The sequence below is a fragment of the Nicotiana tomentosiformis genome, chromosome 4 (assembly GCF_000390325.3).
Source record: "Nicotiana tomentosiformis chromosome 4, ASM39032v3, whole genome shotgun sequence".
In the NCBI taxonomy this organism is placed as follows: Eukaryota; Viridiplantae; Streptophyta; class Magnoliopsida; order Solanales; family Solanaceae; genus Nicotiana; species Nicotiana tomentosiformis.
In genome coordinates this window covers 3,785,965-3,804,432 of record NC_090815.1, presented here as the reverse complement: position 1 = coordinate 3,804,432, position 18,468 = coordinate 3,785,965, and positions in this window count along the sequence as shown.

Below are 18,468 nucleotides of genomic sequence, written 5' to 3'. Positions count from 1 at the left end.
TATCAAAAAAACATAAACTTGTCAAGATTCATCTTCAGAATTACACTTGCATGAAGTTGTTTCACCTTGAAACTAAAATTTCATGCTAACATAACATGAAGTTGTTTCACATTGAAGCTAAAACTTCATGCTAATGCATGCTGAAATTATTTATCCTATAGTCTACAGTTTTGTCATTAGTTTTATCCGAAACTTCAGTCTAAACATGTTGAAGTTATTTAGTTCATTTACTGAAATTTCAGACTAAACATGCTTAAGTGTTTTAGTTCATTTGCTAAAACTCCATACTAAACATGCTTAAGTTATTTAGTTCATTTGCTAAAATTTCAGACTAAACATGCTTAAATTTTTAGTTCATTTGCTAAAACTTCAGACAAAACATGTTTACATTTTTGTCTTGCAGTATGCAATTTTCTAATGAGTTTTTGCTAATGCATGCTGAAATTATTTAGTTCATTTGCTAAAACTTCAGACTAAGCATGCTTACATTTTTAGTTCATTTGCTAAAATTTCAGACTAAACATGCTTAAATTTTTTAGTTCATTTGCTGAAATTTCAGACTAAACATGCTTAAGTGTTTTAGTTCATTTGCTAAAACTCCATACTAAACATGCTTAAGTTATTTAGTTCATTTGCTAAAATTTCAGACTAAACATGCTTAAATTTTTAGTTCATTTGCTAAAACTTCAGACAAAACATGTTTACATTTTTGTCTTGCAGTATGCAATTTTCTAATGAGTTTTTGCTAATGCATGCTGAAATTATTTAGTTCATTTGCTAAAACTTCAGACTAAACATGCTTAAGTTTTTTAGTTCATTTGCTAAAATTTCAGACTAAACATGCTTAAGTTTTTGTCTTGCAGTATGTAATTTTCTAATGAGTTTTTGCTAATGCATGCCGAAATTATTTAGTTCATTTGCTAAAATTTCATACCAAAACATGTTGAAGTTTTGTCATGCAGTCTATAATTTTTTCATGAGTTTTATCCGAAATTTCAGTCTAAACAAGCTAAAGTTTTTTAGTTCATTTGCTAAAACTTCACACTAAACATACTTAAGTTTTTTGTCTTGCAGTATGTAATTTTTTAATTAGTTTTTTCTATTGCATGCTGAAGTTATTTAGTTCATTTGCAAAATTTTCATACCAAAACATACTGAAGTTTTGCCATGTAATCTACGGTTTTGTCAATAGTCTTTTATTAAAGAAGGGCGAAATCGTCTTTTTAAAATGCTTTTAACAAAAAAATGGGTAAGGATGCAAACGGAAAAATAAAACGGGTATAAGTTTAAAAAGGGCGACCAAATAAGGCGCCCGTACAATTTTTACTTTTAATTTTGATTTCATACTAAATTAAATTGGGAGATCAATTCCACCAAAAGAAAAAAAGAAAGAAACTTCGTATGAAAATAGTGTAAAAGGGTGATAATGCTTTTGGTTAGTTGCTCCTCATTCTATATGGTAAAAATATATAGCAAAACTTGGGTTATCTCAAAAATAAGTATGGGATTGTTACACAAATAACCGGTCAGATTCATTGTTTACTTTAGAGTCGGTATACATAGATTATATACTAATTATATGGGTTCGAGTTTGGAATTCTACCACATCACGTTTGATTGTTGGGTTTGAAATATATTATTTTTACTCATTTAGTGAATTTTGAATACATATACAGGGTTAAGTCAACACGATTAGATTCTAACGAACCCATAAGTTGTACACTAGATCCTCCTATGCCGGGAAATAAATAACTTATTGGTAGAAGACGTTTTATGTTTACCCCTCTTAATTAGTGTGACTATTTGACGCAAATTCGAATTAGCCAAACCAATGAGCTTCGAATACTGAATGGTTAGATCTCCCAAGCTCTGATTTATCTATGTCGAATTAAGAAATTATCTATTACGTAATTCTGGCTTGAAAATTTCGAAATTGAAGTTTCTAAACTTTAATTTGATCAACGCAATAGAATTTGAATATGGCTGGTGTTATGGGGCGAGAAACCATACTAATTATACGTAGAAAATATGTCATTATGAGAAGAGGTAAAGCGAGGATATGAAGCTAATAGGTTCGAGATTCTAATTTTTTTTTAAAGTTATTGGGTTCTAAATTAATATGTTACCCATTTTCTATTTTTTTTTTTAGACAAATATAGGCTTGAACCAACGTTGCTAGGTTCAGCCGAACCCGTAATCGGCATATGCTAGCTCCACCCCTGATATGAGTAGGATATATTATTCTTTTGTTGCAACAAAAGATTAATCATTTTAGAAAGTATTAGATTTGTAAATTAAGGTACATAAGGAGCACACATATAGTTTTAATTACGTTGCTTAATAATAGAAAATATAAATTATGATGACTAATAGGTTTAATTGTCAATCTATCACAAACAAACATTTCTGTTTCTCCATTCCTTTTTAATCGAGTACATCAATTCTGATATTTAAATTTAATAGGTCAACTAATCACGACTAACAAATTACAACTGCCGGAGTGACCAAAAGAAAAAATATATAAAATTGTATAAAGCACGTACGATGATTAAAGACAGATTTTAAATTTTAAATTGGTAAGTTCAACATTTAAAGTCTGTGTAGAAGTTCATAGCAATAAGACTACATTGATGATAATAAGAATCGAACTTTGTCAATCTAGCTCCATCTGATTATCTTAATCTGACTTTGATACATTTTGACTTAACTCATTATATTTTTTTCCATTTTTAGAGAGTCAATATTGGTAAGTTATTAATTATACCTTAAAATTTCTATACTAAACTCTTTATAAATTCCATATGATTTCATCAATAAAATCACACATGTTTTTATAAACTTTTTGTCTCCTAAGACTATATTGAATAGCATCATACAAAGAGAGAATGGCTTCATACAAAGTTGCTTTTGTTTTACTTTTTCTTCTTCTTTCTCAAGCCAAAGGTTAGGATACAACATTATTAAAATCATACCATTGCACCTTACATGATGTTATCAAACATGTTTTTCTTTGACCACAAGTTATTTTTATATTAATAGTTTTTTTAATTATGAAAAGTGTTATTTATAAGTAGCATTCTTGTCTAATTTCTAATTACATAAATTGTATTTTAATAAATTGATATTTGAATTGAATTAAAGAATTAAAGGTTTTAATCATAGTGCTTTGACTTTTATTCTTTTTAAGAGAAGGAATTGTTCTTTTTAGCTTCTCTACTTATTGTTTAAGTATCTATTTTTCTTTTCACTCTCATTTTTCTCTTTAAATGTAGAAAACCATGTGAATGGTTCGGAGGAGATATGCGGCGTATATTTGGGCCCATGCACAAGTCATCTAGACTGCAAGAAGCCATGCAAGCGTTTGGATTATTTTGTGGGGTTGTGTATACCTAACCCTAAGTTTGGTCAAAGTGATACTATTTGTTGTTGTCTTAATAGGTAAAAAATCTCCCGAATAATACTTATTTATACATTTTGATTTTCAGCAAAGAAGCAAGCTCATATGGAATAATATTTATGTCTTTTTTATGTGTATCTTTCTTTGGCATTGTATCACTACTAGAAATTCGGCAAAAACCGATCAAGGTCGACCGACCAACTTTGGTCGGTCAAAAAAAGGCCAAAAAATGGACTAAAGTTGGTCGGTTTTTCAAAATATTTTATTTTTTAATTTTTTTTTACGAAACCGACCACCTTTGGTCAGTTTTCTTTGGCGCAAAAATGCGAAAAACTATTTTTGAGTCCCGCAAAATTTATTTTTCAAGAAACCGACCAACTTTGGTCGGTTTTTCAATTAAAATAAATAAATATTAATATTAAAAAACCGACCAACTTTCGTCGGTTATTTTCGTGCGAAAATACAATTAAAGAGTATAAATCAAATAAAAGACAGCCTTAAAATAAAATGCACCAATGGTCTAGTGATAAAATAGTTTTCTGCCACAGTATAGACCCCCATTCGATTCCCAGATGGTGAATCTTTTGATTACATAATTAAAATACTAACCAACTTTGGTCGAAAAAAATCGACTAACTTTGGTCGGGTTTTTTTTGCAATTTTTTTTTAATTTAATTGACCGACCAAAGTTGGTCTGTAATTTCCGACCAACTTTGGTCGGTATGCCTTTGTCGACCTCTAAAATACTGTCCACACGTAAATGGTCGTATTTTGGACGGTTATTGGCCATTACCGACCAAAGTTGGTCGGTTTTTACCAGATTTCTAGTAGTGTATTCTCTACTACAGAGATGCACTTTTGGTACTTGCGGTATTACTGACAAGTTTAGAAAGACTATTTTTTGTTTATTATCTCTTTGTTTAGCATTTTTTTAATAATATATTTTGTAATTGACGAGCGCAAAACACAACACGAAATTAATGCTCGCTAGCCAAAGATAGTATATTTTAATTATTGTCTTCACAAGGATTGGATTTAAACAATGTTCTACTAATTTACGCCTTCAATGCTATTCAGGATAATTAAGACTTTGATTGGAATGATTATGAACTACAACTAACTATTAAAAGTAAAGCAAATGACAATTGATCGCTAAGAACTAGAGACTAGCAGAATTGGGTTATTATCAACGTGAGAAATAAGGGTCATAACATGATAAGTGCGAGATTGTTATTCTGGAATCGACACTGTTAAATTGCACTCTTAATGTTCTATTGATTCTCTCGAAATCAACAAGTTATTATATTATTATTCTGATTCAGGTTCCTCTCTCGATTAAATCTAAACAGTTCAAATAAGCTAATATGAAGTGCGGGAAAACTTGCAAGAATCTATTGGTAAGAATGGTCTAAAAGAAACTTCTCTCGAATATTTCTCACTCTTTATTCAAAAGGTAGATCACAAAACTCTTTCGATTACTTTAAAGAAGTACCACAATGGTTTAAGGCATGCGTTGTAATAATATTCAGTATTACGCTCCTATTCTGATTAAATACAATAATGGATATAATCACAACTAGAGTTAAAGCTCTCCCAATAAATTCAAGCAATCAAACAATAATCAAATCCATACATAAAAATCAAGTCACAAAATCATGTCAAACCCTAATATAAATTACTCCATAATCATGGAGAAAATTATCACAAATAGAATTAAAGAGTAGGAAAATATCAATCTAACGTTACAATCCAAACTTCCGTATTGAATTGATAGAAAAATGATGAAATCTTCTGTCTTGTAACCTCCAATGCTCTCTAAAAGTTTCCAAGGTCAAAAGTTTTCTAAAAAATTGCGTTTTTAATGTATTTATATTTTATACCATATAGGAACGGGCCCGGACAAAATTATTTTTTCCAAGCCGAAGTGGACAACACTCTAAGAAAATTACACAGGCGCACCAGTGGGAAAGTACAGAGAGCAAGGTTTTTCCCACTCTGCGGGAATTTTGCGCTAGCACCTTGTGACCTGTAGTGTGGTAGTGCATTTTTCCTAGAGTAATTTTTTTTCTCAATTTTTAACATCCAGACTTGGTTCTCGTGCCATGAACACGATCCCGACTTTATTCTTTGGGCTTCTACTCAGATTTTAAAGCTCCAAATCATCCATTTTAGCTTTAAACTTGCTTCTTCACTTGAAATCACACCCTACACAACATAACATACGTAATAAGTATAAAGTACTAGTAATTATTATGCTCGAATACAATCAAAGTGTAGTAATTAGAATATAAAATATAGCTAAAATATGAGTTCCTAGCCTACAATCAATAATATAATTTCTAACTAACTAAAAAAGAATTTAATCATGAACTTTGTTGAGAATGTTATATTGTTCGTCTCTGGTGGTGCAATTATTTCTAAAGGAATTTAAATAGTCTTCGGCTACACCACTCATTGGTCTCTAGTTTTTGGATCAGATGTTTAAATTTTTTAACATGATATCAGAGTTAAACTTTGATAATTTAACCATAGAACCACAAATATTGCTTCATGCCAACTCATTAGACTCTTGAGCCCCTCCGTTTTACTCTCTCCACTTTTAAAAAAACAAAAAGTTAAATCCATGGTTACACCCTATTTTTGTTCAAATTCATTCACAATTCTCAATGATAACAAAACAAATTCCTCATCTCACAAATTTGGCTTGTGGTGGCTTGTGTTTCGAGGGATTTAAGTTATATACACTAAAAGTGCAATTTTCTTTTTTTTTACACTTATCACATAATTTTAATATGTGATAATAAGGATGTTACCATTTTAAATTACCAATTATATTTTATCAAAATATTTACCAGTAATTATCTAATAAGTAATTTGATTGAATAAATATTCTTATACCATCAATACATATAATATAATTTTTTTCTTGAATTCTAAATCTAGATATAACCGGCCAAATGATATCCTAGTGTTTTCTCAATATTAAACCTCGATTAAATTTATTTATAATCAAAAGTATTATCAAGCAGCATAAAATCAGGGCAAATCGATAAAATCAAAAAAATGGCTTAACTCCACCGAATGCAAGACCAACATAGTATAAAGAATATTATTGACACAACTAAAGGTGACAAAGGGGTGGGTCGGGCCGGGCCGGGCCGGGTTGAGAAAAATAGTGACAGGCCGGTCACCAATTTGGGCCGGTTACCGGATTTTACAAATCAGGCTTAATGAGTCCGGGCCCATCCGGTGAAAAATTGAACTGGAACGGTTCCGGGCCGGGCCGGGGTTTTGTATATATTTTTTTTGTATTTTGTATAACTATCGTAATTTATATTAATAAAAAATAAAAATAAAAAATAAAAAAATAATCTGATAAAAAGAGTGTTTGAATAAAGGATTCAAAGGTCTTAAAATTCTAATATTTGAATATTTTATTAAGAATTTAAGATAATAGAATACAATGAAGATAGAAAAGAATTGCACTTATAATTCTTATTTCAAACTTGCAAATTAAAGTTTACATTTAACAACAACTGAATTGAAGAAAAAAGAGTAAATTCAAAATTTAATTATTAAATATAAATCTAGAACTTCAAAGGTTTTGCATTGTCTTAGTAAGTTCTTCATAATCAATATAAACTTCTTGGCCATCTTCTGGAGTGTTAAATTCAGTTGGGTTGACCATGTGTTAATATATCTCCAAGTTCCTCGTCCTTCTGGTTTATCAACATCTTCACGCCCTTGATTTCTTCGTTCGATCTAATCCAATCTCTGAAACATACTAAAACTTCCAAAGCATTGCTTCCCAATGAGTGACGGGTGTCACCTAGTTGTTGTTTTGCTTGACTAAATGACTCTCTGATGTAACAGTTGAAATTGGCACATTCAGCATGTCCCGAGCCATAGCGGAAAGAATAGAAAATTACTTTTCATTCTCATGCCACCATCCCAACGATGAAAATTCCTTAGTGCGAGGCTCTAATTGCTTTTGCAAGTAGAATTGAAATTCATCAATGTTCCTGCTACTGGTTTGAGTGGAAGGAAATGTAGCCCAAATATTATAACCATCAAGGCCTTCATCTTCATCGATATTAGCAGATGCAGTAGAAGTAGTACAATGCATAGTGAGATTAACATTGCCTACATTAATAACAGCATAATCAATTGTATTTGCATAATAATTATATAATTATTGTAATAATCATTTAGCTTGTTCATACAACAATATATATTTGGGGTTTCAGTTGATCCAATCTCCATATAACTATATAAAGCGTTGATTAATTGGTGACAATTAGACATCTTTATAGAAGAATTTAAAACAGCACCAATTAAATAAATCGGAGGAATTGAAAAGAAATATTTTTTGAATTTGGCTTGCATTTTTTCAACAACATCCTTATATTTTTCTTTCTTCTTAAATTCAGAGAGTAGAAAAGATATTTCAGCTATATGTACTAAAGCCATAGTAACAATAGGATAATATGCTCCAGAAAACTCAACAGTAGTTGTATAAAATTTATATAAAAATTGAACAATATCATTAATGGCCTCCCAAGTATTAGTTGTTAATATAACGACTCAACCGGTCATTTTGAGCATTTGCACTTCGCTCGATAGTTTACGGGCATGAGTAGCTCCGTATGATGCATTAAGACTTATATGAATCGTCGGTTTTGATTTTCATGTTATTCGGAATCAAATTGGAAGAATGGATTTCATTGTTGAAGTTTTAAATTTGAAAGAATTGACCAAGTTTAACTTTTTAGAATTTGACCTCGGATTGGAATTTTGATGGTTCTGTTAGCTCCGTTGGGTGATTTTGGACTTAGGAACGCATCCGAATTGTGATTCGCAGGTCCGTATTAGAACTTGGCTTGAAATGGCGAAAGTTGGAATTTTGGAAAGTTTGACCGAGAGTGAAATTTTTGATATCGGAGTCGGATTCCGATTCCAAAAATTGAAACAGGTTCGTAATGTCAAATGTGACTTGTGTACAAAATTTGAGATCAATCGGACATGATTTGGTAGGTTTCAGCATCGGTTGTGGAAGTTGAAGTTTTAAAGTTCAATGATTTCGAATTGAGGTGTAATTCATCGTTTCGATATTGTTATGTGTGTTTTGAGGCCTCGAGTAGGTCCGTGTTATATTATGGAACTTGTTGGTATATTTAGACGTGGTCCCGATGGGCTCGGGCGTATTTCGGATTGATTTCAGAGCATTTTGGAAATTTTCGCATAGGTTCATTACTGCTGGTTCTGGTGTGACCGCACCTGCGGCTGGTTTACGCAGGTGCGGTGGTCACAGAAGCGACAGTGGGGCCGCAGAAGCGGCGAGTGGCGCAGAAGCGAAGGTTGTTGGCGCACCTGCGGGTGCACAAAAGCGAGGGTTATCCGCAGGTGCGGAAGGGCCAGTCTCCATGGGCTTCGCAGATGCGAGTCATCCGCAGAAGCGGAGGTCGCAGATGCGACATTTTAACCGCAAATGCGGAATAGCTGGGCAGAGTTATAAAAATAATTGAGGTTTTGGTTCTTTCTTCATATTTTGAGATGTGGGATTCGGATTGAGGCGATTTTTGAAGCAAATTTCATCACAAAGATTGGAGTAAGTGTTCTCTACTCAGTTTTGATTACATTTCATGAATCTATCTTCATTTTTGGCAATTGGTTGATGAATTTTAAAGAGTAATTGGGAGTTTTGGCCTAAAGTTTCATAATATGAATTTTTGAGTTCTAAACACCGATTTGGAGTCGGATTTGAGTGTAACTAGTATGGTTGGACTCGTAATTGAATTGGTTGTCGGATTTCATAAGTTTTGTCGGGTTCTGAGGCGCAGGCCAAGATTGGGCCTTTTGGGCCGATTTCGGGCTTTGATTCAAGATTTGATCTTTTACGATCGGGATTGGTTCCTTTAGCATTGTTTGATGTATTTGAATTGTTGTTTGTTAGTTTTGAGCCATTCAGAGGTCGGAACGCGCGGGATGGCATTTTGGAGCATCGCTTGGCTTGCTCGACATTGGCATTGGCTCGTTCGAGGTAAGTAACTCTTTTGAACTTAGTGTTGAGGGTATTTAACCCCGCAATACGTGTTATGTGATTGGTATAGAGGTGACACACATTCTAGGTCACGGGCGTATGGGCGTGCACCCTATGAATTTGGACTCTGTTGTTCCCATGTCACTGTATAGTGGCCCTATTTTATTTGATATTTGTGTTTTTACTATGTGATAAAGTAAATGAGCTGTTAATCATGCTAAATATCATGTTTAGGTTTTATGCTGATATTGTTTGGACCCATAGTGGCCATTTCTTGTTGTCATCTCACTGATTTCATTGATATTTTGTACTCAGTCATATGCATGCATTAATATCATGTCTCAGTCGTAGTTGTTGTTTATTGATACATCATATCATTGTTGTCGGTCTAGTTTCATGACATTGCGAGCCCAGGTGTGAGACTGGAGAGATTGATGACTGAGTGAGGCTGAGAGCCTGATTATGAGTGACAGTTATGGGATCGGGCTGCACGCCGTAACATGTTATATTGATTTATGCCTGGATCTGACTTATGGTAGCGCTTGGGCTGTAGGAGCCCCTCCGGAGTCTGTACACCCCTAGTGAGCGCGGTTGATTATATTGAGGGATGGATCTTCCATAGACATGGATTTTTTCCGAAGAATTTATATACCTGAAGATGGATCTTCTCCATGGGGCCAGATTGGCTTTTCCTCGCAACTGAGCTACTGATGGTCAGCGATGTATATATTCCAGGATGGATCTTCCCTCGGTCGTATGGGCCATATACAGTACCGAGTGGTCGAGCGTGATGAGTGAAAAGTGTGAGACAATGAGATTGAGTACTCTGAGAGTGTGAGTATATGATTCATCTCTGATATACATGGCATTAGCATGCACACATGAAATACAGGCATAGATATGTGGGCAGTTGTACAGTTTCACATCATTCATGTTGTATAGTTTCCTCATGTTGTACAATTTCACGTCATTCATGAATTTTTTACATACATTGATATGTGGGCATAGAGAGGTTTTTCACACTTGCTATCTGGAAAGAAAACGAAACATTTTATTTATCGTGGAAAGGCTATTTTGAAAAAAGATTATAGTTTTCAAACTTGCTCGTATTTTTGGCATTTTTGGTAAAAGATTTGGATTTTCTCACTGAGATACTTGAAAGCATGACCATTTTCTGGAACTGTAAATGAGCTAAGCACACTTACTTTAGAGATACCTTTTGTTACTTGCATTATGCTGTTATGAACTGTTGTAGAATACCGGTATTGGACCCGACCTTGTGATAGCTCATCACTGCTTTCAACCTAAGGTTAGGTTTGTTACTTACTCAGTACATGGGGTCGGTTATACTAATACTACACTTCTGCATATTGCGTGCAGATGTTGGTTATTGTTGTTGTTGTGCTTGATGGTTGCCGGATTTGCAGATGTACATGTGTTCCTACTGTAGCTGCCTCTTGTTCATGGTAACCTTAGATTTATAAAAACTCTATTTATGTACTTTTCAAACAAAAGTTGTATTTTACTTCATATCAGCTTTGTAAATTCTATTCTTAGAAGCTCATGATTTGTACTATCAGTTCTTGGGGAATGTATTAGATTCAGATATTTCTTTACTTAATTGCTTTATTAATTATTATTGGAATTAGTTAGTGGTTAATTGGCTTACCTAGCGGGTTGGGTTGGGTGTCATCACGACTAGTGGATTTAGGGTCGTGACAAGGTGGTATCAGAGCTCTAGTTTCATAGGTTCTACAAGTCATGAGCAAGTATCTAGTAGAGTCTTGCGGATCGGTATGATGACGTCCATACCTATCTTCGAGAGGCTACAGGACATTTAGGATATACTTCTTATCTTTCTTTCATTATCGTGTGGCATTGAGCGCTCGGTATCGGCTATGCATCGACGGCTGGTGATTTCTTGGATGAGGGCGAGATGTTATTTCTGTGTGTTGATGATGGACCAGTCTGGGGGACTTGGGGCTGGGTTTTGACTATAGCTGGAGCACTGAGGTGTTGACTGCGTGAGCACGTGCTTTTGGATTTATATGTCCAGTAGTGTCCCTATTAGTGGAATTTGTGGTTGGATGGCTACGTGATGAGTATGATGTGACTGCGAGAGGTGTTCATATGATTTGAATGTGACGAGAAAGGTTTGCTTGAGGTGTAGAAAGGACTATTTGGTAGTTGATTTCCATCTTGATTTGACGTATAGTCTCGAGTTATGGGTGTATTGAAGGATCTTTTTCATGTTGTTTAGTTGAGGAGTGGAGTAGATTTTCATGCCGTGATATGAGTTCAGACTCAGGAAGATTAAGTGGTTGCGTAATAGTTATGACTGTGGAAGGGTACAAAAAGATGTCAGTTTAAGGCTAAGCAGGTGGGTTATCTCCTGCGGGATGTCCTGAGGTTGTATGATCCCTATGTTGTTTTGTTGAAAGTTCTCTTTTACCAGTAAATTATATGTAGTGCAATTTGAGTTTGGATCACTTGTGAAAGTTGGCTTGAATGTTACGAGGATGAATGCGAAATTTGCAAATGATTTAAAGTATTATGTGGTTTGTGTTACATGAGCTTAAGAAGGATTTAGTTGAATCCTATTGCGGTGTTATGCTAGTATGGGGGTGGCTATTGTAAGTTATCAGATGCTTTATTCCTCGGCCTTGAGCCAAGTGGGGGAGTCTGCTATCGACGAGTTGATTGCGCGGTTATGTGTTGTATTGGTTTCAGTTTGAGGTATACTGGTGAATCAGTTATATGGCTTATAGAGGTTGAGATCGAGGGTGACGCGAGTAAAGGAAATTTTGGATAAGGGTTGTGTTATGCTTTATGGGTATATGAGAAACATTGGATGATTGCGTTGTTATTTGTAAATGATGTAGCGTGCATGGGGTAGGGATTCACTCGGTTACTTAGAAGAGTGGATTACTTCCTTGGGTGTTATTGTGCTAATGGGGCACAAGTCGTTTGGTTCGTTTGATCAATTTAATTGAGACCTGAGTAGAGTGGAAGACTCTCAAGAATGGTTCTAATGGATGCAAGGTTTAAATGTGGCAGTTGAGAATTTTGTGGATTTGTGCATGGCTTAAATCGGAGGGTTGTACTGGATGGTGTCAAAACTCGCAGTATTTCTACATCATTGTGGATTATACATTTCAGTATCAGGAAGGTAAGATGAACAACTTGAAATTCACAGAAGGTCTCTTTAGAGTGGGTATCTCGATTGTGGTACTTTTGTGGTGCTTAACAGAGCATTCAGCGGCTTATGAGCCTTAGTGCGGTGTAGTCTTATGCTAGGGTCTTGTGTCGTAAGTCTTGGGTTGAGGATTAAAGTATTATGGCAAGGATGAGTATCAATTTCAAGGTAATTCAGAAGGAACTCGAAGAATTAGGACAGTTTGGTAATGGGTTGGATCAGCATGGTAACATATGCTTGGCTCTTTTGGTGCTTATGATGTAGAGAGTTTCTACAAGTATTTTGTGGTGATACTCTTGGGTTTAGACGGCCTGCGTAGCCTGGTTAAGTTAGAGGGGTTCAGTCTTGACAGTTTGGTTTTGTGCAAATGGGATTCGGAGAGTTCTTGATGGTTTCTACCACGGTTAGAGATGTATATTTCCTACTGGCGTGAGGAGCATGTGATGTATAGTGATTTTCTCCTAGATGGGATCAAATGGAAAGTTCTTGGCTAATTAAGTATGAAGTTACTGGTGACTCGGAGTGGATTACGAAGCTCTTGTATTTTTTGTATAATGGCATGGTATGTGCGGTGTGTTGTGTAAGATTGAGAATTGCATGTGTAAGGTCACGATTCAATTTTGAAGGGAAGATCATGAGTCCTTAGGCATCATGGACAGTTTTGGACGACTAGGTAAATGATATTACTATCTGCTATGGCTTGATGAGGGTATATATTTCAGAAGGGGCAATGTGTTTTGATTTATTAATACTTTATTGGTATTTCGACACTCTCTTGTTTGATCGACTGCTGATGTTCAAATTTTTCTTTGTGGCACAAAAGAATTATAAAAGTATTTCTCGTGGGATGATCGTGTATTAGAGAAGTGTTAGATATTCGGGCGGTGGAGATGGGATCAGATACGGTGATTCGTGTGTTCTATGGATTTGGAGACTGTGAGTTCTCAGAAGCAGATTGTATCATGGTTGTGGATTGTGAAGTTGTGGCCGAAGCTAGCCAGATGATAGTATATGTTATGATTCAGTCATTGTGGAATATCAGGGGGGTATTTATCTATTTGTGGGTGACTAGAGCTGATTTGGGGGTCCATTGGTAGGCCCAATTAGGATGTGTAGTCTACACCAAGTCGGATTGGTTGGCTTCATACTGTTATTGCTGGGGGATGTGCCATTCGGTTGTTGTTGAGCTTATTCGTGTTCTGAAATGATCCGTGAGTTACTCTTTTATGCTACGAGGAGTTGTAAATTTTGGGTTATAAGCACACATGATGCGGTTCTATTGGGGCCTTATAACGGAATTTGGGCGAGATAAGTATTTGAGTATTGCATGATTGATGGCGTATTGGTTATGTTCTTTCTGGGTTTGTATGGCACTGTGTTATTTGCCTCTCTGTGGTTATGGTAATGCACTTTGAGTACTTGATGTCGAATTGCGTGTGGTTATTAATTTTGAGCAGGGTGGCTTGAGGTATATGTCATGGATCAGTGTTTGGATAGGGTCAGGCATTGCAATGAAGTTATGTTGAGATATGATCCTTTGTGTTGGATTCGTATGATAGTCCTAACGGGTGTGATGGATTTTCAGTATTTCGTTGTTGCAGGACCTGTTAAACTTGCGGGACAGTTCTCTCGTTTGAGTCATTTTTTCATGATTGGAGTATATTTGGATTGTTGCTTATTGGTGCACGGATTTCACAAGTTGTGACTTTAGAATGTATTGATGTGTCATGTCACTAGAGTGATTATGTTAGATGGGATGAGGTCATCGTACTAGAATAGGTGCTATCGGATCTGATTGCGGTATATTTGGAAGGATATTGATGCTGATCGGCTCAGAAATTTGCTATAGTTCCTATCGAAGGAGGGGGAGTTCCACAACTTGTTGATCTGGAGAATGGTTATGAGTTTTTGCGTGCTTCTTTCATCGTTGGCAGTATATGAAGGTGTTAGAACGAGGCTTTGTTTGATAAGAGGTTTATTACCGGCATCGGGTTGTTTTGAGCAGCTACTGTGATTAGAAATTTTCGCTATGAGTGTTTGAGTTATGTGGTATATCATGTGATTTCATCTTGAGTTATGGCTATGACTAGATTCAACTTGTTCAGACTTATACAGTGTGTAGATGCGAGATTCTGATCTTATCGAAAATTTCGGATGTGGAAATTTGGTTCTAAGGTTTATGGGCTAGGTTGAATTATGAAATTTCAGTTATGTTATGTTATCAGACCTATATAGGATAGGTTGACTTGGGATCACCCCTGGGTATATGCATGGTAAGGTTACACGGCGATTTGATGGCTTTTGGAACAACTCTGGGCACGTTCGAGGACGAACGCATGTTTAAGTGGGGAGGATGTAACGACCCAACCGGTCGTTTTGAGCATTTGCAATTCGCTCGGTAGTTTACGGGTATGAGTAGCTTCGTATGATGCATTATGACTTATGTGAATCGTCGATTTTGATTTTCAGATTTTTCAGAATCAAATTGGAATAATGGATTTTATTGTTGAAGCTTTAAATTCGAAAGAGTTGATCAAGTTTGCATTTTTAGCATTTGACCTCAGAATTGAATTTTAATGGTTTTGTTAGCTCCGTTGGGTGATTTTGGACTTAGGATCGCGTCCAAATTGTGATTCGGAGCTTCGTAGTAGAATCTGACTTGAAATGGCGAAAGTTGGAATTTTGGAAAGTTTGACCGAGAGTGGACTTTTTGATATCGGGGTCGGATTCTGATTCCGGAAGTTGGAGAAAGTCCATAATATCAAATGTGAGTTGTGTGCAAAATTTGAGGTCAATCAAACGTGATTTGATAGGTTTCGGCATCAGTTGTGGAAATTGAAGTTTCAAAGTTCAATGATTTCGAATTGAGGTGTGATTTGTCATTTCGATGTTGTTATGTGTGTTTTGAGCCCTCGAGTAGGTCCGTGTTATGTTATGGGACTTTTTGGTATCTTTGGACGTGGTCCCGAAGCTGATCGTAATGTGTTATGTAGGGGTGAGCATAAAATCCGAAAAATCAAATTCCGAACCGAACCGAACCGAATTAATTTGGTATTTCGGTTTCGGTTTTTTCAGTATTTCGGTGTACTTCGGTACATAAATTTTGGTGTTTCGGTACGGTATTCGGTATTGAATTTTTGATATTTCGATATATCGAAATACCGAAATATTTAAGTCCAAGCCCACCTATATTTCTATTTGCCAGCCCAATAAGCCTAAGTCCAACACCCCAAGCCCCCTAAATCCTAATTTCCTAATCCCTTAGCGGGCCTAGCCGCCTCCTTAGGCTTAGAGACTTACGGGCAGTAGTTTGAGCATTTAAAAAATCACTGTTTTGGGGGAATATACACCATTAATTCCATTTCTCTTCTCTGATTTGGCAATCAAAACAGTATCAACGAACTAATTATTCTTGAAAAAATGGCTTTGAGTTTGTCTTTGAGTGGTTGAATTCTCAGCAGAAGTCATAAGAGACGTTAGGCAATAGGCAATTAGGCATAGCATAATCTTGGGGGATTTGAAAGACTTCGGTATAATACCGAAACCGTACCGAACCAAATAAGAAAGTACCGAACTGTACCTAACTACTTTGGTACGGTATTTGGTATGCACAATTGATATACCAAATACCGAAATAGCGAACCGTAATTATTAAATACAGTACCGAAATACCGAATGCCTACCTATAGTGTTATGGGACTGGTTGGTATGATTGGTTGGGGTCCCGAGAGCCTCGAGTGGATTTCAGATGATTAACGGATTGAAATTCAACTCGGGGGATCTATTGAAGTTGTTTTCATGGCTGTTGTTGGTTTCCTTATACGCGATCGCGATAGGAAGTCTGCAATCGCGTAGAGTTATTTGGGGTGTCTGGTGTTGTGCATCGCGATCGCGGGTGGATGTACGCGATCGCGAAGAAGGAACTCATGGACCATGAATTTTTGCCTTATGCGAACGCGTTCTTGAGGACGCGGACACAGTGAAGAACGGGCCCTGGAGTAGTAGGCCTTCGCGAGGGCGGCTAATGGACCACGAACGCGGCCAGGAATATGCGAACGCGAAGAGGAAGTTGGAGGCAGTGCATTTTTTTGGGCTTCCTGATCGTGATGATCTTTTCGCGATCGCGAAGAAGGGCGGACCTGGGTAGTGAAGTTTTAAAACGGGAATTTGGGCCATTTTCACTTCATTTTCTCCATGGGAGCCGGTCTTGGGGCGATTTTGGAGCTCCATCTTCATCATCTATGTCAAGGTAAGTGATTCCCACCTATTGCAAGTTAAATACATGGATTATATATAGATTTAGACATGAAAATTTGTAGAAACTGTGGGGCTTTGGTAAGAAACCTAGAAATTGGTATTCTTGGATTTTTATCATGCATTGGTCATGAAATGGAGAATAAATTATATATTTGATTTTGTGGGGTTATGGGTAAAGTTTATCTTCGAAAATCTTTGGAATCCGGGCAAGTGGGTCCGAGGGTGATTTTACCGACTTTTCAAACGGAGTTGGAAATTGTTATAAAATGATTAATTATGAGTATTTAAGTATATTTTGATTCGGTTGCGTCATATTTGACTAGTTTTGGAGCGACAGGCATTAGTTTGAATTGTCGGAGGAGCCTTGGAGCGACGGGCAAGGTAAGTCTCCTTTCTAATCTTGTAAGAGCGACGGGCGGAGGAATGGAAATCAGATTATAAATGTTCAAGTTTGGGTTGATGGAATAACGAGACTTGGTATTTTCGAGCGTGGTGGAATTTTCATCTGTGATGTGGTGTCATTCTCCTGGTTGAATACGTTAAGTTCGTCGGTGTTATGGTTTTTTTCAATTTGCCTTTGGGGCAGGGTACTGTGAAATGGTGCTTGATATGCGGTTGTCAGAGATAACAGAGTGTAGCGGTTTCGGAATCGAATTAGTACTTCTAGTATTGATGGCTCGAGAAAGAGGATCTTCTAAGAGGTTTAAAGTTAGTAGCGATCTGTTGGTTCAAGTGCTATAGAGATAGATTTTTGATTTAAGGCAACAACTGGGCAGCGAAGGAAGAGGAAGGACATGTGGGAGGTGTCTTACAGTGGTTAAAATTCTAGAAGGTTAAATGTGAGAAACAGAAATAGAGTAGTTGCTTAAAGAAGAGAGGGTTTGACCAAAATGGGAGAGTGGCAGAGTAGCATGTGGGCTCTGTGATAGGATAGCTACACACCTTGAGGAAAGTTTTGAGTGATTTGGGAATTATGGTGGACGGTGGGAGATTGGATACAACAAAAAGGAGCTGCTTGATATGAAGAAGAATACAATATGACTTTAGATTGGAATGTATTGTCGCACCTTTAGTGACGTCCATGAGGAGTGAATGGACTGGCGCAGCTGGTGAATGAGCTCAGACTCGGGACAGTCTAATAATTTCGTAGTAATTATACCTATTGCAACGACATTGGAATATGTCGGCATGAAATTTCCACATGTGGGTTATCTCCTGTGAGCAGGTCAGCGGTCGTGTGGTGTTGACGAAGCTTCTGTGAAGAATTCTACTGGCTACCTGGTAAGAGATTGAATATATAACTGTGGCTAGTGGTTCGGAGTGTTCATTAAAGGTTAATAGAAGGATTTCGAGGAATTTGGCATGTCGATTGTGCAAGATCATGTCAATAGGAGATAAGGAACCTAGGTGGGTTCCAGGGTCATGCGATGGTATCTTCAGGCTAAATGGGAGAGCCCCACCGTCTATGATTAGATTGTGTAATTGTTAACTAGTGTGGTTTCTGGTTATCAGTGTACTAAATGGGTCGTTATAACTAAGGGAAGAGAACATCAGCTGTAATTTGAAAAAAGGATTTGG